At 44.0% G+C, this 23,782-nt stretch overlaps 1 protein-coding gene across 1 annotated transcript in view; it reads left to right on the top strand.

The window, feature by feature from the left end:
* The first annotated feature begins 11,975 nt into the window (after positions 1–11,975).
* LOC113199247 (uncharacterized) overlaps positions 11,976–23,782 on the top strand; it is a 39,747-nt gene continuing 27,940 nt past the window's right edge. The window contains exons 1-2 of the mRNA XM_077792851.1: positions 11,976–12,014; positions 14,928–15,002. The gene's annotated coding sequence lies outside the window, so the exon portion shown is untranslated. The remainder of the gene's footprint in view (positions 12,015–14,927; positions 15,003–23,782) is intronic.

Raw genomic sequence — 23,782 nt, 5'->3', positions numbered from 1 at the left:
TGGGCTCAGGTATGTGGGTGGTGGACCAATTCCCTGGCCCTAAACAGATGGGGCTCTGGCCCTGGCGGGAAGGAGGACACCCCTGGAAGTGGCTGGTGAGGGGCTGAGGCTGTGTGGGTGGGTCCTGTGGTTCTGGCACAGCAAGCCTCAGCTCCTGGGGGGGGGATTTGGAATCCAGCCAGGAAACCCCTCCCAGGGCGGGGCCCAGGGGGAGGGGGAGGTGGGGATGGGCCAGCCTGCAGGTGGGCTATTTAAGCCTGGGGTCTTGAGGGTTTGGTCCCACTCCTCTGAAGGGAGCCTTCCAAGCCATGGGAGAAACGGAATTAGAGGTCGCTGTCCTGGAAGAGATGGAAAGAGAGATCGCTATCTGGGATAAGATAGAAGCAGACACTGCTGCCGCGTATGAGTTGGAAATACGGATGGATGAATGGGATGAGAGGAAAACAGAGATGGATGCCATGTGTGAGATCGAAAGAATTCGCCATATGCAGGGTGAGCTGGTTGGGGGGCCGCGTGGGGCCTGTGCTGGGAGGGATGTCACAGGAGAAGGGCTGTCTCTGAAGGGGGGTCCAAGGGGGAGTTCCTGGAGTAGGGGGCTCTGCTTGGGACCAGCGGTTTTCTTGGCAAAAAGAACTCCAACACGCGCCATTCAAAGCCCAGGCTTCCTAAATGAAGGCTCATTATGGGAGGAACCTGCAGGGAGTTTGAGACAGACTCTAATTACCTTCAGACCAGCTTCACCTAGCTCCAGCCTCCAGCTACCTATTAGAGGAGGGAGGTTTATTGAAGACAGAGAACATATTCCAGGGAGTGGACTTTTATTGGGGAACAAAACTCTGGGGAAAATCCCATCCAATGAAGATTAAGGGGGGCGAGTGTCCCAAGGTCAGGGGCGAAGATTGGGTCTTTGGGGTACAAGTCCTGAGAAGGGTGGGGAAAGCTCTGGACTCAAGATGTGCCTAAGCGCCTCCCTCCCAGCCAGGGAGGTGACTCAAATCACGCGCCAGGATGGCCTCCCACAAGTAAAGAAGGAAGAATGGGGCCAGTCTGAAGCGGGAGACGCCCTTTGGGGGTTCCCAGCTTTTTTACAGGAAACTTGGTAGCAGGGTTTGGTGACTATAATCCCTGGCAAGAGCCTCCTGGTTTCTGAGGCTGAGGGCAGTTTACCAAGGCTCTGTGACCTGGCTGGGGAGGGGCGGTCTGGGGCTGAGTGCTGTCAGGCCATGAGTTAAAGCCCAGAGTGCATTTCCCTTTGGTCTCAGTGGTCTCAGACCACTTTTTGCTGTGGCTGGCTTTGAACTGGAATCCTCTTGCCTCAGCCTCTGGAGCCCCTGGGATTACAGGCATGGCCTGCTGTAATCACTTCCTGTCCAAGGTGCTGCCGCCCATCTTGCCAGCTGAGTCCCTGTGGCCCAGGGGAGGGCAGTGTCAATGGGGGGGTGGCTGGGGATGGTCTCTGGGCCTTCTCTGATTTTCCTCCTTCTCCCAGGTCCATTGTCCTGGGATTGGTCTATTTTGATCCTCAGCAAGAAGCAGAGGGAGGAGCTGGAGGGGCATTTCCCTAAACACCAGTTTCTATGGCTGAATGAACTGAAGCCCTCCAGCGTCCGCCTAGACCCTCAAATGGTGGAGGTGAGACTCCACACCCCTACCTTGCCCTGGCTGGGCCACGTCCCACGCTCCCTCTGCAGAAGCCTGGGGCACACAGGGGCCCAAGCTACCCTGGGTCCTCCTGGGCTCTGGCTGGACCCCAAGCTCAGCTTCTGCCTTTTGTGCTGCACAACTTTGATCAGCCCAGACGGCTGCCCGGTGCCCTTCCAGGACCCAGACCCCAGCACCCTCTAAACCCGAGGAGCCCCTGGCAGAGTCCCCCCATCCCTGGGCTCTGGGTCCTCTCCCTCTGGGATTCTCCCCCCTTGCCTTTCACCTCCAGAGCCCAAGGGACTTCTCTGTTTTGGTTCTCTTTTTGCAGAGCTGGGACAGGACCCAGGGCCTTGGCACCCAGTGTCAGACCAGCTCCCCACCACCAAGCTGGCACCCCGCCCTTTATTGGATGACCCAGGGTGGCCTTGAACGCACCATCCTGTTTCAGCCGCCCAAATGTCTGGATTAGAGGCACATGCCCTGGGCCCAGCGCCCCCACCCACATGCACCTTCCCACCTGGGGCCCAGGCAGGTGTGAGAGTCCCTCTACATCTTTCCGTTTTGCCTTGTGTCCCCAGGATTGGCTTCAGATGACGCAGCAGTGGATTAAATTCTGCCGCTCCTCCCAGCCCTCAGGCTCCTGCCTGGTGCACTCAACCAGGGCAAGCATGACCTGGCAACCCCGCTACTGGCCTGACTCATTTTGCACATGTCCATCCACCAAAGGTGCCAGATCCTGCAGCCCAAGAAACCCCAGAAGCTCCTGTGTACAGTGCCAGGCCCGTGAGCGCCCAGGAGAGTCAGCCTGCAGCAAAGCGTCCCAAGAGGCCCCGCATCCTGGGGGTACACGGTGAGAAACCAGAAGCCACTTGAAGAGCCTCTACATGACCTTCCAGAAGTCCTTGAAGAAGAAGACAAATGAGAGCCAAGAGATTTCTGAGTGGGTGGGGGTTGTGCCCCTGCCCCATCCCACAGGTCCTCCCTCTGGCCACTCTCCATCTCTCCTTTGAGTCACCGGGAGTGTGTCTGGGTCTCTGGGAGTGGAATGGGTGTTCCTGGGTGCACCTCCTTCCCTTCACTGCTTCCCCGCACCCTGCAGGAGGTGAGGCTCTGACCACCTGCTGGCTTGTGTCCTAACCACATTGTCCCTCATGAAGAAAGTCCCATAATAAAGGTTTCTCGCATTCGTGTGTGTTTGCATTTGTAGGATCTGGCTTTTGCAGTTACCTGTTGGAACCCTCTTGAGTGCTTTCTACCAGTGAGTTAGTTCTCTAGGGATTTACTGGAAATCTCTAGAGGCTGACAGGACTGAGAAGCCTGGTTTTCAAGTGGCCGTGGACAATGTCCGCAGGACAATGTCCACATGGTCGGCTCACAGTGGCAGTCAGCAGTGGGGCTTTGGGAGATGCTCGGCTTCCTCCTTTGGAAGTGCCCCAGTCTTTCTTTTGGGGTGGGGATTGAAGCCAGGGTGTTCTGTCACTAAGCTGCCTCCCCAGCCCTTATGTTTTTTACAGAGTGTCCCCAGGTTAAATAGAACCTCACTAAGTTGTTGAGGCTGGCCTCAAAAGGTGTTCCCGCCTCAGCCTCCAGAATCTCTGCCTGGCTGCTGTAGGGACTTTCCCTCCTGATGCGATGGTTTATGGAGAAGCTCATTCACCATAAGTCAAAGGCCCACTCACGCGTGGGTCAGTGTCTAGTTATTGGGCCCGTGGTCTCTCTCATTGCATCAATGTGCTCCCTTTCTGTCTTCACCTCTCCCTTCCCCTTCTGTCCCCATGTGGCCACCCTGGTCCTCAAGTGTCCCCACAGCTGGTTCAGTGACCCAGTTCTGGTCCCATTTAGCAAATGCTCCGATCTTATTAGGCCAGCCTCAGCACAACACAGGAGAATTAGTGGGGATCTGGAGGGACGTGACGGGCTGGGGCTGGAAGTGGGGCTGTGGACATGGTGCCAGGACCCTGAGGGGAATGCACAAAATACAGAGACCCCTTGAGGAGTCTTGAGGGCATGAGGGACAGAGGGGAGAACAGGTTCTCAAAACCAGGGTGCGCTTTCCCCTCCAGCATGTCACCTCCCATGTGACACTGGATGTCCCCTGTGCTCTGATATATGTAAAAAAAAGGTCCTTTGAGGTCCACAGCCTTTAATCCCTTTGCCTGTGGGAGCCTTAGTGTGAGGGCCCTCCACTGTGGACAGGTGGCCCAGCTGGAGAGCCAGCCCCCAGCCCCACCAGCCAGAGTCCTGCAGAGCCCACGTGCTTCCTGGACTCTTTGGAGAAGGACACAGCCAGACAGCCATGAGATTTTGGGTAACAACTGTTCCTTCTCCATGCCTGTGGGGAGCCTGTTATGTAGGGTCGCAGTGACAGGTGTGAGGCCCAGGACCTCTGGAGCCCCTGCCAGCCCCAGCTGCTCCTTCCCTGATTTCTTTCCCTCTGGGGTCCCTGGCCTCTCCCTCCTCCACCTGGGCTCCTCCCTAGCAGGTTTCCCTGGCCTTGACCTAGTCCAGCTCACCACCTGTCCCAATCCTCTTAGAAGCAGGCCAGGCCAGCATCTGCAGAATCTCCGCCAGGGCCAGGACACAGGGGCTGCAGCAGGTGCTTGTCAGGGTCTCTGGTCCCTCCTACCTCAAGCCCAGGGAGGTGGCCTCAAAAAGATCAAGAGCTGCAGGGCCTCCTCTCCCTGATTTATCCTCAAATTGGGTAGTGGTAAAGCTTCTAAGCTGCTTTTGTGTGTTCAAATAAAAACACACTTATGTGTGTGTGTGTGTGTGTGTGTGTGTGTGTGTGTGTGTGTTGCTGGGGATTGAACCCAGGGCCTTGTGCATGTGAGGGGAGCACTCTACCAACTGACCATGTCCCCAGCCCCTCACCTCTCTCTAAACTGCACTCAGCCCTCCAGGTGTACATCCTGAGGATGGGGTGGAAATGAGCACTTATTGATTTGCTCTTGTATATGAGAATTTCTCACCGTAGAAGTGCTCTTATTTGTTTGTTTATTTTTATTTAACAGGGCTGGGTATTGAAGCCAGGGAGCTCCACCACCAAGCTACATTCCAGCCCCTTTTATTTTTTATTTGAAGACACAATCTCACTAAGATACTGAGCTGGTGTGGAACTTGGCAGTCCCCTGCCTCGGCCTCCTGACAGCTAAGATGACAGGTGTGTCCCACTCCACCCTGGGAAGTACTCTGATCTTTAAAAGGGTCTTATTTTTTCTGGCTGGGCTGGTGGGGGCGCCTATAATCCCAGCAAGGTCAACCTCAGAAAGAAGTGAGAACCCCCCACCCCCGCGGAAAAAATTCAAAAAATTACAAACTCCTGAGGGGATGTGGGTCAAGAACCCCTTGATTCAATCCTCAGTGTCAGAAAAAGAAAGGTCTGTTGGGCTGGGGTGTGGCTCTTTTGTGGAGAAGAACTTGCCAGGAGCACACCCAAGTCCTGGGGTCAGTCCCCTTGGTTGGCTCCTCTCTCCCTCTCTCTGGCCAGTCGCAGCCCTTCCCTGGCCTCCATCTGGGTCTCACCTCCTAGGGTCTCTCCTCGTCCTCCTCCCTTCCCTGCTGCACCTCTAGCTCCCACCTTGTGCTGTCTCCGAGGCTGTCTCTGCACCACTGGGGAGCCAAGGCCCTGGCCTGTGCCCTGTGTCCTGTCCTTGTTAAACAAAGAATGTAAAAGTCTCGTGTTCTGGAAATCATCTGCTGGGGCCCCACAGTGGCGTGGCCAACACGTGGACAGCCCAGGCTGATGACCCCGAGCCGAGCCCAACCTCGAGGACAGTGCCCAGGCCACATTTCTGCCAACTTCCCCTGGAGCGGCTCACAGGCATTCTTCGTGAACTGTCTACAAAGGCTTCCCACTGCAGTACCCGTAAGCACACACCTGCACAAACTGTGCGCACCTGTCAGTCAGGTGTGGCATGCCTGTGAGCCCTGCTGCTTAGCAGGTTGAAGCAGGAGGATGGCAACTTTGGACCCACCTTGGAAACCTAGTGAGAACCTGTCTTAAAATAAAAGGACAGGGCAGGTGGCCTGCCTGCCTGCCTAGCATGTGGCAAGGTCTGGGTGTGATCCCCAGTCCTGCATAGAGAAAGGAAAAAAGTCTCATTTTCTTTTCTTTTTTTTTTTTTGGTCCTGGGCATTGAACCCAGGGTGCTTGACCACTGAGCCACATCCCCAGTCCTCTTTATTTTTGGAGAGAACATGTCGCTAAGTTTCCTAGAGCCTTGTTAAATTGCTGAGGCTGGCTTTGAACTTGCCATCCTCCTGCCTCAGGTTCCCCAGCCGCTGGGATTACAGGTGTGCACCACAGCACTGAATGTGTCTCTCTTGTTGCAGATACAGTGTCTACGCCCACTCCCTAACAGTTCTCCCTTGAAACAAATATTGACTTAAAAAAATGTAAGGAAAATCATGCTAATCAAGGATATCACTTCAATAACATATTTAATATCTCTGAAATACTATTCTGTGTTAATGCAACCCACATTAATAACCAAGCTTAGTGGGGGATCACGTTAAATTATTACAAACCCAACCTGACGTCGAACCTCCCCACCTAGTGAAGAGTTGTAAAATCTTGTGTAAGTGTAAATCAAAATCATTAAAAACATCTATTGAATTTTAATTTGACTTTTCTCATTTTAAAATGATGTCATCAGAGGGAAAGAGCTTGGTGTGACACTGTTTAGTGTAGCAGGAGCTGGTTTGGGCATTCTAAGCTCAATGGAGCTGGAGAGCTTGGCCCACAGACTGCACACTCCTAAGGAAGAAGCAACTCAAACGTTGACAACACTTAGACATGGGAGGCTGAGGCAGGAGGATCACAAGTTTGAGGCCAGCCTCAGCAACTGAGTGTGACTCTGCCTCAAAATATAAAGGAAGCCAAACTGAGTGGAGCACGCCTATAATCCCTGCAGCTTGGGAAGCGGAGGCAGGAGGATCCTGAGTTCAAAGCCAGTCTCAGCAATGGTGAGGTGCTAACAACTCAGTGAGACCCTGTCTCTTTTAAATAAAAAATAAAAAGGTCTGGAGATGTGGCTCAGTGGCTGAATGCCCCTGAGTTCAATCCTGGGTACTTAAATAAATGAATAAGTAAATAAAAAGGAAAAGAACTTTTAAAAATACTGAAAATAAAGTCAAAAGGGCTGGAGATGTGGCTCACCAGTTAAGCACCCCTGGGTTCAATCCCTAGTGCCAAAAATGAAATGATGAACCCCAGATTGCTGTCCACCATGGTCCCTCTGCACCCAAATGCCCTGAGGTCTGTTAAGCAATTCCTCACCTTGTTCAATAAATCGGCCCTGGTTAATCGGAATATAGATACTAATGTTGGTGCTGCTTAGCCGGACCGTCTGCTGTCTGGAAAATGTGCACTTTAATACCCAAAGAAGGTGTGCAGCCATTAGTACCACTTTCTTTTTCTCTTTGGGGGGTGGGGTATTGGGATTGGCTATCTGTGTCCTGCTGAGCTGCTTTTTGCCTGGTGTGTTGACCACCTGCTGTTTCTCTAGTGGCTAGGGGATGCTCCTAGCCTGACCAAACAAGGCCCAGGACCTGCACTTCAAACCGGGGTGTCAGTGTGTCACATCTCAGTAAAGTGTGGGAGGCCAACCTTATGGGTGACTGAGTTACACTCCCCAGCTGGGTGCTGAGGCTCTCAGTCACAGAAATGGGTGTGTCTTGCTACAGCCCCATGGGTGAAGCTATGCTCACCTGTTCCTTTGTAATATAGCCCTTTGCCCTGTTTAGGATAGAATCTTCCATGGAAGTGCCTTGTGTGTGTCCCCTCCTCTTACTGTGCCCTTGGGTGTGGCCTACCCAGGTGTCAGTCAACCTGCTGACAGTGGACATCATGAAGATAGACTCAGCCCCTGAAACCTGACCCCTTGCCTCATTTGAATAGCTTCTCCTCAATAAAAGGGGTCAGCGCGTGCTCTCGCTCTCTCTCTTTCTTTGGACCCTTCAGGTCAGAGGAGCCCTCACAGCGACCCCAAAGAAAAAGGTATTTGTGTCTCTTGTGTGGTTATTTCGTGCAGCCCAGTCAGCCCAGTTTAATTAGAGTGATCCCTGAGCCTTTTAGTCTAGAACAGAAACCTGGCAATTAGTGTGATGCTGTCGAGTTCTGTTATCTGTAACCCCCCGTTTGTGTAACTCTCTGGGCTATAAAGCTGGGCTGCAGGAAAGCTGCTGCTGCTGTGTTGTTCCCGCCGTTTTTGGAGGGAGAGGCAGCCCGGCCGGTCAGATAATAAGCTTGCTTTAATTTGATCTTAATTGGAGTCATGGTCTTTTCTTGCATCCTGGTCTAACACCTGGTACCTGAACCTAACTTGAACCAGTCTCAGACCATCAGCCTGTCGTTGCCTTTCCCAAGAGCTGTTTTGCAGACTTTCTAAAAGAGGAATTTGTAGGAAATAAAGCCAAAGATGGTGGAGATATGAGACAAAGAGAAAACTAAGCGAACAGAAATTCCTACCCCTGTAGAACTGACGTACTGGTAGGGGCATGGACAATGATACCAGTCATGTAATAATGGAGATAATCCCAGTGGCAGTACAGTGAAGGAATGGACGCTGTAGAGATGGTGACATGTAATGTGAGCTGAAATATTGTCCTGGGGAACACCTGAAGGACGAGTATTTCAGGATGAAAAATGAGATCCCTTGATCTCCATCTTAGAAGAGAGTCAACCTTAGTTCACGTTCAAGTGAAAGAAAAACCCAGGTGGAAGCTACCTGGGGCTGCAACTTATCAAAGGTCTCAGATTCTTACTTGAGACCTGATAGGGCTTCTAAGAAGTGTTATTTTTCCCCCTCACAGAATTCCCTTCCAAAGAATCACACAAGGGAATTCCTATTCCTGGTCACTTTTTCTCTGGTGTCTCCCTTTGTGATATGGGATCTCTTTCAGCTCTAAAATTCTACCCAAGGTCTTCGATGTAGCTCAATGGTAGAGTGTTTACCTAGTAGCCCTGGGATGGATCTCAAGCACCACAAAACTAAATAAAAAATAAATATTCTAGCCCAAGGCCAGAGCTGTGACTCAGGGTTAATCACTATTAGTGATTACTTTCACCCCGTGGGTCAATGATCTTAAGAACTTCTCCCTGCCTCACACCTGATCCCATATTAATCTATCTGCCAACCCTTACCTCACCCCAGAAATTTATTCCACATCCCGTGCCCTCTACTCCCACAGAGACAGGAATTTCGTATTATTGTCTATGAAGCGGTTTCTCTGGATTCATCTGCCTCATGCAGATCCAGAGAACGGACTTTGATCTCCATAATTTGAGTCCTACACCTCTGGAAACCATAAACTTGAACCAAAAGTTTCAGCTGACACCAGTTAAGTGCAATATATGGTCATATTTTATTCCTTTTAGCTTTGAAAAAATACAAATGGGCAGCTTATAAATTAAAGAAATTTATTTCTGACAGTTAAGAAGAATGAGAAGTCTAATATCAATGTTCCAACAGATTTAATGTCTGGTAAAGACCCATTTCCAGCCCATAAAGGGAAACTTCAGTGTTCTCAAATGCTGTAAGGGGAAAAATCTTTCATAAGGGCATTAACCCCATCTAATCACCTCCCAAAACATCACACTGGTGATGAGGTTTCCAACTATGAATTTTCTGGGGCACCCAGGTTCAGAGGGGCACGCTCAGCTGAAGAGAAGCATGGATATGAGTGGCAGTCCCAAGGTTATGGGAACCTTTCCGGGAACCTTGGATGTGGTCTCCTCTGAAACTCTGAAACGGTTCAGTTCAGGGCTGGCTCCGGTAGTTCCTTCCATTAGTCTTCCAGCGCTGGACTGTATTTCCCAGAGCCCTTCACAGCCTGCGAGCTCTGCTCAGGAACTCGACCACTCTCTGATCTGAGGACCAGATGTGGGAGCCTCCGGGTTCAGGAGTGTGGAGATCACAGTCCCTGCTCTGCAGGGTGGAGGCATGCGAGTGAGAGCAACTGAAGAGGGCGGTGGGAAGATGTGTGCATCCTCAGCCTTTGAATACACCCCAAACACCCTCCCCCCGCCCCCAGTAACCAAGCACGTTCCATCTTTGGGCTACAACCCAGTACTTTTTATTTTTGAGAACAGGGTCTAATTAAGTTGCTGAGGTTGGCCCTAAACTTGTGATCCTCTCTCTTGTCTCAGCCTCCCAAGTAGTTGACACTATGCCTGGCCTATAACTGCAAACTTTCTAAAATAATTTTCTTAAGGACCTGTCAACCTATCTTCACATTTTGGCTGAAGCAAACAGGACATTCTCATAGCAACTTCAGCTTTCTCAGGCAGGCACTTTATGGGGGCAGGAGGTGGAGGGTGGGATGAAGTCATCACAGACAACCTTAAACTACTAGAAAGCCATGCTAAAGTTTGGTGAAGTCTCCTAGTACAGGCATTTGGACAGTCCTTTCTGCCAAGTTTTTGCAATCCTCTTTCCATCATAATATGAAATAGTTAGCAAAATAATTTTTCTTGATAAGGAAAAATATGGCATCAGCTGATATGTTTCATAGCAAGAACCATTTTAAGTTATTTGTTGGGTGAAACTGTCCTGGCATTACAAAATGTTCAGCATCTGGCTCTTAGATAATAAATTTTGTTAGCACACAGTCATGTCTCTTTAAATTTTCACCCAGAAATTTTATTTATTTATTTTGTAATATTGGAGATTAAATACAGGAGCAGTTGACAAGTGAGCTACACCCCCAACCCTTTTAAACTTTGAGACCAGACCTGGCTAAGTTGTCCAGGCTGGCCTCAAATTTTTTTTTTTTTTTTAAAGAGAGAGTGAGAGAGAGAGAGAGAGAGAGAGAGAGAGAGAGAGAGAGAGAGAGAATTTTTTTTAATATTTATTTTTTAGTTCTCTGCGGACACAACATCTTTGTTGGTATGTGGTGCTGAGGATTGAACCTGGGTCGCACGCATGCCAGGCGAGCGCGCTACCGCTTGAGCCACATCCCCAGCCCTGGCCTCAAATTTTTGATCCTCCTTCCTCAGCCTCTCAGATTGCTGGGATTACAGAAGTGTACCACCATGCCCAGCCAGGTGGGAACTCATTGCTACCCTACCAATCTGCCAAGGGTTCTGGTTCTGGCCAAGTAGATGCAAGATGCTGGCCTCTCAGAAAGCTAATGTTATCACTATCCCTCTTCTTTCTCAGGGTCAAGTCTTTTCCCAGTCCTTCTTGGTATTCCCAACCCAGTTCAAAATGCGGAGGATACTAAATGGGTTTTCAAGCTCAGGGGTTGTAGGAGCGCTAGTGTGCCTGAAGACTCTATAAAGTTGCTCTGCCCATTCACTGCTCCTCACCTTGTGGATTCTGGTAGCCTGAGAACCTGTACCAGTGAGTGTAGTTGGGTATGGATGGATGAATCCAGAGACTATATCCTGGGAAAATACTTCCATGGGACAGTTTGGTCAAAGTCTGTAATGTATATATGTCAGCATCTCTATTTCCAGAAATGGTATTGCAAAACATTTTTCAGAATATTTTCATTTTCTGCTTTTTAATTTCTATTTCAAATTGTTTTTTCCTCCTGCTTTCAGGGGTTAGCCTAAAAAGCAAAATTAGATAATTTGCTGGTAAATCTACTAAAATTTGGTTAATTAGATTTAATAGGCAATAAAATGTATGAAAGGAGGGGGAAATAATGTAACATATTTATCACCTGTGACTTGGTGACATACATCTAAGTGTACACATTGCCAATTCTTAGCTCTGCCAGAGCAAGGAGTTTTCACCACCAAAAAGGGATAAGAATGTGAGGTGATGGATTTAATTAGTTTGATTTAATCACAATGTAAATATCAAAATATATTATATCTCATACGTAGATAATATGTAGAATTGTTATTTGGGTCAATTTTTTAATAGTTACTTTCTTTAAAAATACCTATAGCAAGGCTGGACATACATCATGGGACATAAGTACAGGGTCCACGCTCTCAGGAGCTAAAATCCAGTCCTGGGCGCTCGCCTTCGCGATCATACCAGTGACCCTTCCAGAGCCTGCTCTTCGCAATCAGGCCAGAAGCTTTGGGAAACTGGGTCCCCCCCAGAAGCTTTGGGAAACTGTGACCTCCTAGGACACATCGGACACGTGCTTTTCTCAAACGTCTGGGCCAGAGCAACACGTCTTTGTATCTGCGTATTGCTAGCATGGAGAAAACAAAAATCTCAGGGATCCGGCGCACGGTGGTCCTTACAACAGGCGTCGAATTCCGGGAGAATTTCGGGCGCGGGCCTACTTTTCCCACAAGCCACCGCGGCCAGAGCTAAGCGGACTTGAACTACATTTCCCAGCGGGCAATGGGCACGCTCAATCTATGGCTTGGCTTCCGTTTTAGCTTGGTTCTTGTGCTTCGCAAGGTGAGTTGAATTCATCCCAGGATATTTATAGGCCAAGAGTGCTCTGGGTCAGGAGCCTGGGAAACCGGATTAAATTGGAGTCCGGCCTGAATCAGCCGGAGTGGTAGAGGAAGCCCTTAAAGAGTGCAAGTCCGTAACGTGGTCGGCCTGTTGCCGGAGTCTCAGGCCCGCGGGTGCGTGACGGCAAAGCAGCAGGGTTGTCTGTGTGTCTTGATGCGGAATGCGTGAGCGCCTATCTGTGTACGTGAGAGAGACTGCCTGGGAGGGAGATGGGACGTGCCACTTAACGGTAAGTATGGCTGAGAGGCCCCGACAGGTGCGTGGCTGCGCTCGCGTCACAGGCACGTGAGGGGCACGTCCCTCCCGTGTGCGTCACTAGCTGAGTTCTACGTGTTACTGTGACCCGCCGGAAGTTCTCTTGCGCTTCCTCCGCCCCATCTCCTCAGAGCTATTTGGGTCTGACACAGAAATGCCTCAGCGAGGGACATTGGATACTGAAGCCTGAGCGAAGTTTTCCAGCAAGGAGGCTTTGACCTGCTCCTGGACTGGGGATGCCCGGGGCGTTCTTTCGTTGGGGTCTCTGAGGGTAGTTAGGGTGAGCAGGCAGGTGTGGACCTGGCGAGGAGTCACCTAAGTCATCTGTGCTCCTCAAAGGCCGGATAATCATGACTCCCTTGTCCCTCCCTGGCCCTGCCATTCCCCAAAAGGAGCCTGACGAGGTGTAAAGAATTGTTTCACTTCCAAAAATCAACCTTTAGACTAGTTTTTTTTTTCTTCTTAAAATTATTGGGTTTAGGGTATGCTTTCCTTATTCGGAAATATGTGGGAGGTATATTAATCTTGATCTATTCCGCCCCCCAGAGGATATTGGGTGCCATTGAGATAAATATCGCAGACATAAATATCGCAGACTTGGCATATCATTCAGTTCCTTCCATGTTTTCTTATTGTAAGCAGATCTAAAAATGACTTAGTCTCTTGGTAGCTCAGACCTGTAATCCTAGAGGCTCGGGAGGCTGAGAAGCAGGAGAATCACAAGTTTAAAGCCAGCCTCAGCCATTTAGCAAGGTCTTAAGCAACTTAGTGAGACCCTATCTCAAAATAAAAGAAAAAGAGGGAATGCTGGGGTTGTGGCTTAGTGGTAGAGCTGCTTGTCTAGCACATGTGTTGCACTAGGTTCGATCCTCAGCACCACATAAAAATAAATATATACACACACTCATATAAAGGGCTGGAGATGTGGTTCAGTGCTTAAGCGCCCCTGGATTCAATCCTTGATATCAAGAATGAATGAATGAATGAATGAATGAATAGAAATATAAAGGGTTGGGGATGTAGCTCAGTGGTTAAGCTCTTGGGTTCCATCCCCGCAACTGTCCCCCCAAACAAAACAAAAAGCTTTAGACTTTTGTGATCCAGAGTCAAGGACAACAATTTTCTTGTTGTGATTATGTGCAAAATTTGTGTTTAGGATTATTTTAATGATTAATGATAAACCCATGTGGTTAAATATTATGCAGCTAGTAAATTTTATACAGCATTAGATGTATGAAGGAAAATATGTAGTACATAATGTTAAGCAATAGTCAAATTTATAAGTAATAGTACTCAAAAATTAAAATTATATATCAATCCCATTTAATAAGGTGGTTTTGCAAGGATTGAATCCAAATCACATTTTTGGATTTGAATATTTTTTTTCCAAATAACATTTTAATTGTTTTATTAAAGTAGGGGAGTGATGTGGCTACATTTTATTACCCAATTATTTTGTCCTTCTGCTTTTCATACATTCTTTGATTCAATCTGAAAAAGCCTGTTTAAAAAATTTCTATACTACTTCCTTAAAATAAATTCCTAGAAGTAGAATTTGAATTAATATAATCAAACCTTTACTAATTGCCAGTCATACAGTCTTAGTATTGGGGGTGATAAAGAGACTAAAATGATGTAGTTGCCCTTCTTTTGCTTCTAGTAAGAAAGGTCACACCTGAATGGGAATAAATGCATTAAAGCAATTATAGAGATTCAGGTAAAATGTAGGTTGTTTTAAAAAATAAACAATCCTTGGAGAGGGCTTAAGGGTTTAGTGGCACTCTGTAGGGCTGGATATGTGGCTTAGTGGTTAAGCACCCCTGGGTTCAATCCTGGTATCAATCAATCAATCAATCAATGAACTTCTCACTTTCTTGGAGGAGCTTTCCCTTCACACACATTCACCTACATATATATTTTAAGTAAAGGCATGGACACTGCATGAGCAGACAAAAAAAAAGATAAGTACTTCAACTGTATGAGTGTATAACTTTCTAAAGCTTTTTAATCTGATATCTATCAGTTTTTCACATAGATGTTACAAATAGTATCATTTGTACATGTAGTTTTGTAACCTCATTTTCCCACTGACAGTATTCATAGAATATTTCCATGGTCCTTAATATTTTCCCTGCGTAACACTTCTTACATGAATATTTTATAATTTATTAAGCATTTCTTCCAGAAGTAGAATGTGGAACACTGCCTGAACAATTTTGTGTCCTTTCTATTCTGCAACCTTGTTCAACCTCACCTGAAGTCAAGGCCATAAAGTAAGATGTGGTTTGGATGGTATAGCTCCTTTTCAGCCCTGCAAAGTATGAATGGAAGGAGGAGGATCTGTTCAGGATAAGACTGAGCAGCCTAATCTCAGGCATAAAGCAGGTTCCCCCAAAGGAAGAACTCTAGAAAATTGCCTACTAGTTTTCCTGGGGATTAGGGAAGAATTTAGATTTAACTAAAACTCTTCTAATCCTTTCAAATTATGTGTTTATAGTGTGTAGTTGTATTCAAACTGGAATGAACAACAAAACATTTAATTTTCTAGGTAGTAACACTAACTGTGTCTATTTTCTTGGTGTCCTCTTTGGTTCACAGCTCTGGATGCTATTTATTTTCCCACAGAGGAACTTCAGGAGGACTTACTAGTTTCAATGTGAAACCATGGCATGTGTAAGTTGGTGTTTCCTTCTCCATGAAATATGTTATGTAAAATCTTTTCATTAATTATTTTGAAAAGTTCTACCTGTACCCATTTAATTATCAATTCACCTGTTCCTCCTTTATCAGTGAACAGTGGATCCAAATAACCTAGGTACCCTTTGTGGCCCACTCTTCTCTAACCAGTGTTTATATATTTGACTGGATTATTCATTATCTCTTATGTACCAAATCATATATTAAGATCAATGGTAGAATAGTGAAGAAGTCAAGTCCCAGAAAGTCCCTGTCCTTGGATGGATTGGAAAAGAGGATCCCATTTGGGTTTCTTATATGAAATGGTATGGTATTTGTATGTAACATATGTAAATCTTCTTATATACTTTAAACAATCTCTAGATTACTTAAAATACCTAATATAACATAAACATGAATAATTGTTATACTATATTAAGGAAGAACATTCTATGTTGAATACAGATGTGAGGTCTTTTTTAAAAAATTTTTGGGGTAGTTGTAGATGGACAGAATGCCTTTATTTTATTTGTTTATTATGTGGTGCTGAGTTCTGAACCCAGTGCCTCACACATGTGAGGCAAGCGCTCTGCCACTGAGCCCCAGCCCCAGCCCCAGATGCAAGGTTTTTTCCCCAAATATTTTTGATCTGCAGTTGATTAGCTACAGAGGGCTAACTGTATATGGCTGTATCACAATTTATTTATCCTTTCTCCTATAGACAATTGGGTTGTTCCCATTTGGTACTGTTATGAATAGAGCTGTTGGGAACATTCACATATAAGTTTTGGGGTGCTTATAAGTTTTGATTTCTCTTACACACCTGGGAATGAAATTGCTAGGTAGTATGACAAGTGTATGTTTGACTTTGTAATGAATTGCCATATTTCCAATATTTGCAATTATTTTAGCACATGGTAGCACAAGCCTGTAATACCAGTGACTCAGGAGGATGGCAAGTTCAAGGCCAGCCTCAGCAGCCTGAGCAAATTAGTGAGACCCTGTCTTGAAATAAAAAATAAAAAGGACTATGGATTTAACTCAGTCCTAAAGCTCCCCTGGATTCAACTCCCAGTACCAACAATAAATACAGAAATAAATAGAAAATTATTTTAATTATTTTACATTCTTTTTTTTTTTAATTATTTTACATTCTCACTAGTACCATTCACTTACTTGTTCCAGTGACTCTATATATTTGCCATTCTTCTTATTTTCAGTGTTTTGAATTTTAGCTGTTACCTCTGAATACTTCTTTGCTGGGTTATATAAATATGTATTGTTTTAGCTTAGTGGTAAAAATACCCCTGGGTTTAATCCCCAGAATAAAAAAAAAAAAAAAAAGACAAAACAAAGAAACAAAAAAAGTTTAAAAAACAGTCAGTTACAGAAATATCTAAGAAATGATTAGAAAAATATGCCCAGCCCTTTCTAATTATTTTATATTGAGATGGGGTCTTGCTAAGTGGCTTAGGGCCTTGCTAAACTGCTGAGGCTGGTCTTGAACTTGTGATCCTCCTGCCTCAGCCTCCCAAGTCACTGGGATTATAGGCAAGAGTAACGCTATGTTCAGCTATTGTTACTTTTTATTGTGGTAAGATACATATAAGTTACCACCTTAACCATTTTTAAGAATATAGTCCATTAGTATTAAACACATTCATAATGTCTGCAATCACTACCATATCAGTCATCCTTTAAAACTGAAACTCTGTACTTATTAGGCAATAACTCCACACACTCCTCTCCCTCCCATTGCTGGAAGCCACCATTCTATTTTCTGTTTCTGTGATGTTAACTATTCTAACTATCTTTTTTTAAAAAAAATTAATATTTATTTTTTAGTTGTACACAATACCTTTATTTTGTTTATTTATTTTTATGTGGGTTCAGGATCAAACCCAGGGCCTCGAGCATTCCAGGCGACCGCTCTACCGCTGAGCCACAACCCCAGCCCCCTAACTATCTTATTTAAGTAAAATCATATAGTATTTGTCATCTTGTAACTGGTTTATTTCACATAGCATAATACCCTTAAGGATCATCTACATAATGAGGCAGAATTACTGATATAATAAAGTAATAATTTAGAATAGACATAATAAATATACTTAGAATAAGGAAGGATATTATTGATTTGTATTAGGAATGAGAAATCATTAGGGCTGGGGATGTGATTCAGTGGTGAAACACCCCTGGGTTCAATCCCCAATACAAAAAAAGAAAAAAAAAGAAAAAAGAAAGAAATCATTAAACATTTAAGTTGATATATCTTAGGGATATAAAATATGTCATAACAGCAGGAAGCAAACAACCAAAGATGGCTTGGTGGTTGAAATATATAGTTGAGGGACTTTCACACAAGACACAGGAAAGAAGAAAAAGACTGAAATTAGAAAACAGAATTGCATAAAGATAGAGAGGGGGAAGTAGCACAAATATGTAGAAAATAGTAACCCCAGAATTAGGAGAAAAAAATAAAGATCAAGAAATATTCAAGAAAATGATGAAAATTTCCCTTGAATTAATTAAACACTTAAGTTTACATTAGGAAAGCATATATCAGTAACAGAGTATCTGTTGCATCCAGGTTATGAGTTCCTAGAACAAAATGAGCAGACTTGGAATGCCAAATAAATGTATCTAAATAGGGGCCCAGGTTGTGGCTCAGAGGTAGAGTGCGTGCCTGGTATTCATGAGGCACTGGTCCGATCCTCAGCACCACATAAAAATAAAATAAAGATATTGTGTCCACCTACAACTAAAAAAAATAAATGTTTAAGAAAAAAGAAAAGTGTATTTAAGTAAACCATATTAAAATACAAAGCATGAAAACACCACATCCTAGAAAAATTCTAAGAAGGAGATCCACTTACAAAGAAGAATCAGATCTATCTTGGATTCCTCAAATAACTATTACATGTGCAAAAACCAATGAATTAATATAGGTAAATATAAAAAACAACTAAGAGATCTTGAATCTTGTAGCTAGTCAAAATTATTTTGATATGAAGGCAAATTAAAACTACTTCAAATGTTTTTAAGTTTGCTTATAGAAATTGACTTTATAAATCATCTTAGAGGAGGAAATACTGAACAAACAGAAAATGAATCCAAGAAGATATTGCAAGAAATGTAGGAGTAAGAATATTGTTTACCAAAACAGCATGGTATTGGCACCAAAACAGACTGGTAGACCAATGTTACAGAATAGAGACACAGAAACTAACCCACAAAATTATAATTATCTTATATTAGACAAAGGTGCCAAAAACATGCACTGGAGAAAGGATAGCATTTTCAAAAAATGGTGCTGGGAAACTGGAAATCTATATGCAACAAAATGAAATTAAACCCGTATCTCTCACCATGCACAAAACTTAACTCAAAATGGATCAAGGACCTAGGAATTAAACAGAGACTCTGCATCTAATAGAAGAAAAATTTTAGGCCCTAATCTTCATCATGTGGGATTAGGCCCCAGCTTCCTTAATAAAACTCTTATAGCACAAGAATTAAAACCAAGAATCAATAAATGGGATGGACTCAAACTAAAAAGTTTTTTTCTCGGCAAAAGAAACAATCTGTGAGATGAACAGAGAGCCTGCATCCTGGGAGCAAATCTTTACCCCTCACACATCAGATAGAGCACTAACTTCTAGGGTATATAAAGAACTCAAAAAGCTAAGCACTAAAAAAATAATAATAACCCAATAAACAAATGGGCCAAGGACCTGAACAGGTACTTCTCAGAAGAGGATATACAGTCAATCAACAAATATATGAAAAAATGCTCATCATCTCTAGCAATCAGAGAAATGTAAATCAAAACTACTCTAAGATTTCATCTCCTGTCAGAATGGCAGCTATCGTGAAGACAAACAACAATGAGTGTTGGCGAGGATGTGGGGGAAAAGGCACACTCATATATGGTGGGACTGCAAATTAGTGTAGCCAATATGGAAAGCAGTATGGAGATTCCTTGGAAAATTGGGAATGGAACCACCATTTGACCCAGCTATCCCTCTCCTCAGACTATACCCAAAGAACTTAAAAACAGCATACTACAGGACACAGCCACATCGATGTGTATAGCAGCACAATTTACAATAGCTAAACTGTGGAGCCAACCTAGATGCCCTTCAGTGGATGAATGGAAAAAAAAAGTGTGGCATATATACATAGTGGAATTTTACTCAGCAATAAAAGCTAATAAAATTACGGCGTTTGCAGGTTAATGGATAGCATTGGAGAAGATAATGCTAAGTTAAGTTAGCCAATCCCAAAAAAACAAATGCCAAATATTTTCTCTGATATAAGGAGGCTGACTCTTAGTGGGGTAAGGAGGGGAAACATGGGACGAATAGATGAATTCTAGATAGGGAAGAGGGGAGGGAGGGAAAGGGAGGAGGCAGGATATTAGCAAGGATGGTAGATGGGGAAGAGAGGAGGAGGAGGCAGGATATTAGCAAGGATGGTAGAATGTGATGGACATCATTATCCAAAATACATGTATTGTATTTTGGGTGTCAACCTGCTTTACATACAAACACAGATATGAAAAATTGTGGTATATATGTGTGAAAGAATTATAATGCAAAAAAACCCCAACAAGTACGTGTATAAAGACATGAATTGGCGTGAAATACTTTATACAAATATATGAAAAACTGTGCTCTATATGTGTAACAAGAATTGTAATACATTCCGCTGTTGTGTATTTAAAAAACAAAATCAATTAAAAATATTGTTTATCATTTACAAAAAAGCACATAGAAAAGGTAAAACATATATTTTAGTATCACATAACTAATTCTTTAGATAACAGAGGATACTGAGAGCATACTAAACTATTTACTGAAAATATGTCAGAATATATAACATTTAAATTAACAGTAGAAAACTTGGTCCAGGAAATGGAAAGCTAAGAGCAACAGAAAGGAAATTCAATGAAATATGAAGTTAAATGATAGAAATAAGCTTAATATAAAATACTGAAATTTGTGGATAACACAATAGGTAGAAGGCATTGGATGTTATATAAAGTTTTGAAATTATGTTGTCTAACGGGACACAATCATTAATAAATGTTTTTTGGAAGTGGGAAAACATATACTTGAGACACAATGAACCAAAATGAGCTGGAGAAATAATTTTAATGTGGATCATAAATGAAGGTTTTTTTCCCATTATTATTTTCAGTGCTAGGAATTGAAACCAGATCTTTGCACATGCTGGCCAAACACTCTACCACTGAGCCACATCCCCAGACTTTTATTTATTTATTTTTTAATTTTTTTTTATTGGTTGTTCACAACATTACAAAGCTCTTGACATATCATATTTCATACATTAGATTGAAGAGGGTTATGAACTCCCAATTTTACCCCAAATGCAGATTGCAGAATCACGTCGGTTACACATTCACAATTTTACATAATGCCCTATTAGTAATTGTTGAATTCTGCTATCTTTCCTATCCCCTACTATCCCCACTCCCCTTCCCTCACATCTTCTCTCTCTACCCCATTTACTGTAATTCATTTCTCTCCTTGTTTATTTTCCCATTCCCCTCACAACTTCTTATATGTAATTTTGTATAGCAATGAGGGTCTCCCTTCATTTCCATGCAATTTCCCTTTTCTCTCCCTTTCCCTCCCATCTCATGACTCTGTTTAATGTTAATCTTTTCTTCCTGCTCTTCCTCCCTGCTCTGTTCATAGTTGTCACATCCCCAGACTTTTATTTCCTTTTTTTTAAAATAACTTTATTTTATTTATTTATTTTATGTGGTACTGAGGATCGAACCCAATGCCTCACATGTGCTAGACAAGCGCTCTACCACTGAGCCACAACCCCAGCCCCCTTTTATTTCCCTTTTAAAATCTTTTTTTTTAAAGAGCAATTTTAGATTTAAAGCAAAATTGAAAGGACAGAGTTCCTGCATGCCACATGTTCATATACACATACACACAAAGCCTCCCCCACTGTCAACATCTTGCACAGAGTGGTGTATTTGTTACAGCCAGTGACTTAACACTGACATTATTAATATCACCCCAAATCCATAGTTCACATCCAGTTTGACTCTTAGAGGTGTATATTCTATAGGTCTGGACAAATATACGGTGACATGTTTCCACCATTATGGTATCATATAAAGCTATTCCATGTCCCTAAAATTCCTCTGTGCTTTGCCTATTCATCTTCTTTTTCTCAAACCTCTGTTAACTACTGATCTTACTATCTTCATAGTTTTGATCTTTCTAGAATGTCATGTAGTTGAAATTATATAGTAAGCAGGCTTTTCAAATTGGCCGCTTTCATTTAGTAATATGCATGTAAGTTTATTCACTGTCCTTTAATGACTTGATAGCTCTTTTTAGGGCTGAATAATACTCCACTGTCTGGATGTACCAGTTTATCCATGCACTTACTGAAGGATATCTTGATTCTTTCCAAGTTCTGCAAATTATAAAGAAAGCCACTCTAAGTATTTGTGTGTAGGTTTTTGTGGGGATGTAAGTTTTCAATTCATGTGTACAAATGCCAAGGATCATGAATGATGGATAGTATAATAAGAGTATATTTAGTCTTGTATGAAACTTCCAAAGTGTCTTCCAAAGTGGCTTTACCATTTTACATTCCCAGTAGCAGTAAGTGAGAGTTCCAGTTGCTCTACATCCTTGCCACCATTTGGTATTGTCACTCTTCTGGATTGGGGCCATTCTAATAGGTATGCAGTGATATCTCGTTGTTGTTTTAATTTGCATTTCTCTAATGACATATATGATGTGATAGATTCTTTAACCTGACATGGGGGACAAATAGGAATAATAGAATCCAGTTCATTGTATTGATGCAAAGGTCAAATTTTAGAAAGCTAAGGTTTAAGATCATTGCCCCTGACATTTAAATGGAGTACATACAAACTCTGATAACATTTTTGAAAAGTACATCTTTATATTGCACATTCTTACCCCTGGGTAAAGTACAAAAGGATGGTCCAAGCTTGAAGTTTGAAAAATTTAATAGCGGGGCTGTGGCTGTGGCTCAGTGGTAGCGCACTTGCCTGGCATGTGTGAGGCACTGGGTTCAATTCTCAGCACCACATATAAATAAATAAAATAAAGATCTAGCAACAATTAAAAAAGAAAGAAAAAGAAAAATTAAATGGCAGTGTGAAAATCGTCCAAATTTTTTTTTCTGCCAAATTTTTTAATGTTATTTTTTATAACTTTATTTTTTTATGTGGTGCTGAGGATCAAACCCAGTTCCTCACACATGCTAGGCAAATGCTCTACCTCTGAGCCACAACCCCAGGCCCCCAATTTGGGCATATTAAATTAGTAGCATTCTTAGCCTATAATCTACACGCACTGTGAGAAAACAACCATATCTGAAAGGTACAAGGGCTTTGCCAGCCACCAAAATACAAAATGTCTCCATTGCCCTGGCTCCAACGTAAGAACGCTGCTGTGAGTGCAGGGTCACTCAGTACTGCCTCACTTACTGCAGGGTGCCCAAGTCCCAGGCCCTGGACACCCCTGCCAGGGTGAGGCCAGAAACGCCACTCTCAGCTCACTGCGCTTGCGCAGACGGGAAATCCCTGAGGCTTGGTGCTGATGTTGGACTCCCACTAGTTTATTAATTCTTGAAAAGCACATTTTTCAGAGGCGACTAAAGCTGAAGTAACCTCGATGTGGGCTTTTTCTGAGTCAGGCAGTGAGATGGTGAGCCACAGATGGTTGTGTCAGAGGAAGGACGACAGGTCATGGGTGTTCTTCAGACCTAAGTTGAAGCCAGACTTGAATCTGCAGCAAAAATGGAGTGCATGATCCTGGAGCTGTGTTCTTGAAGACATCCAGAGTGTAGACAGGACCCTCCTCTGTATGGGCTGAGGAGCACAGGAGAGGGATTACTGGGGGTGACCACGGCAGGAGTGAGCCTGCCGTGTGCGCGTGTCCTGAGTGCAGAATAGCCCAGGGCGGGGCTCCAGGACCTCCGAAGCGTTTGTGGTTCTGGCAGCGCTTTTATGACTAGGAAGGCTGGCCTTACCATATGTAAATGTGGGTTGTTGGGCTTAGTTGTCACTGAGTTGGTTACTTACCCAGTCCTCTGCCCTCTCAATTTACAGTCATTTATGGCTTAAGCAGAGAAACGGCACCAAGAGAGAAGTCACGCTTTTGAGCACTAGCATGGGCACAGGAAAGCACACATATCATCTTGGGATAGGAATTTTTAAAGCTGCGAGGTACCTCTAAAACCAGGCTTCTTGGATTAAGCATCCTGTTGGAAACCTTTCCTTTGGACCCTTTCGGTGAAATACTCCGTGTAATCGCACCATTCCCACAGCTCTGACCCCAGGTACCTCCTATGGACTCACATACAGATTTTTGTCACCCTAATATTTCTCCTCGTTCTTTATGTGAGATCATGACTTACTTTACCTCTGTCCTTGCCTCCTCCAAAAGGGAACCCCCAAAAGGAGGAAAGAATTGTTACATTACAAAAATACTAAAGGTAAAGCAATATTGTTGATGCCTAAAAATCAAGATTCAGGTGGGGCTGGGTTGTGGCCTAGCCATAGAGCACTTGCCTAGCATGTGTGAGGCACTGGTTGGATTCTCAGCATTGCATATGAATAAATGAATAAAATAAAAAGTCCATGGGGCTGAGGTAGAGCACTTGCCTAGGATGTGTGAGGCACTGGGTTCGATTTTCAGCACCACTTAAAAATAAATTAATAAAATAAAGTTATTATGTCCATCTACAAC

Source organism: Urocitellus parryii, chromosome 15 (assembly GCF_045843805.1).
Source record: "Urocitellus parryii isolate mUroPar1 chromosome 15, mUroPar1.hap1, whole genome shotgun sequence".
In the NCBI taxonomy this organism is placed as follows: Eukaryota; Metazoa; Chordata; class Mammalia; order Rodentia; family Sciuridae; genus Urocitellus; species Urocitellus parryii.
The sequence above is the reverse complement of the archived record's forward strand: the minus strand, read 5'-3'. Positions and strand labels throughout refer to the sequence as shown.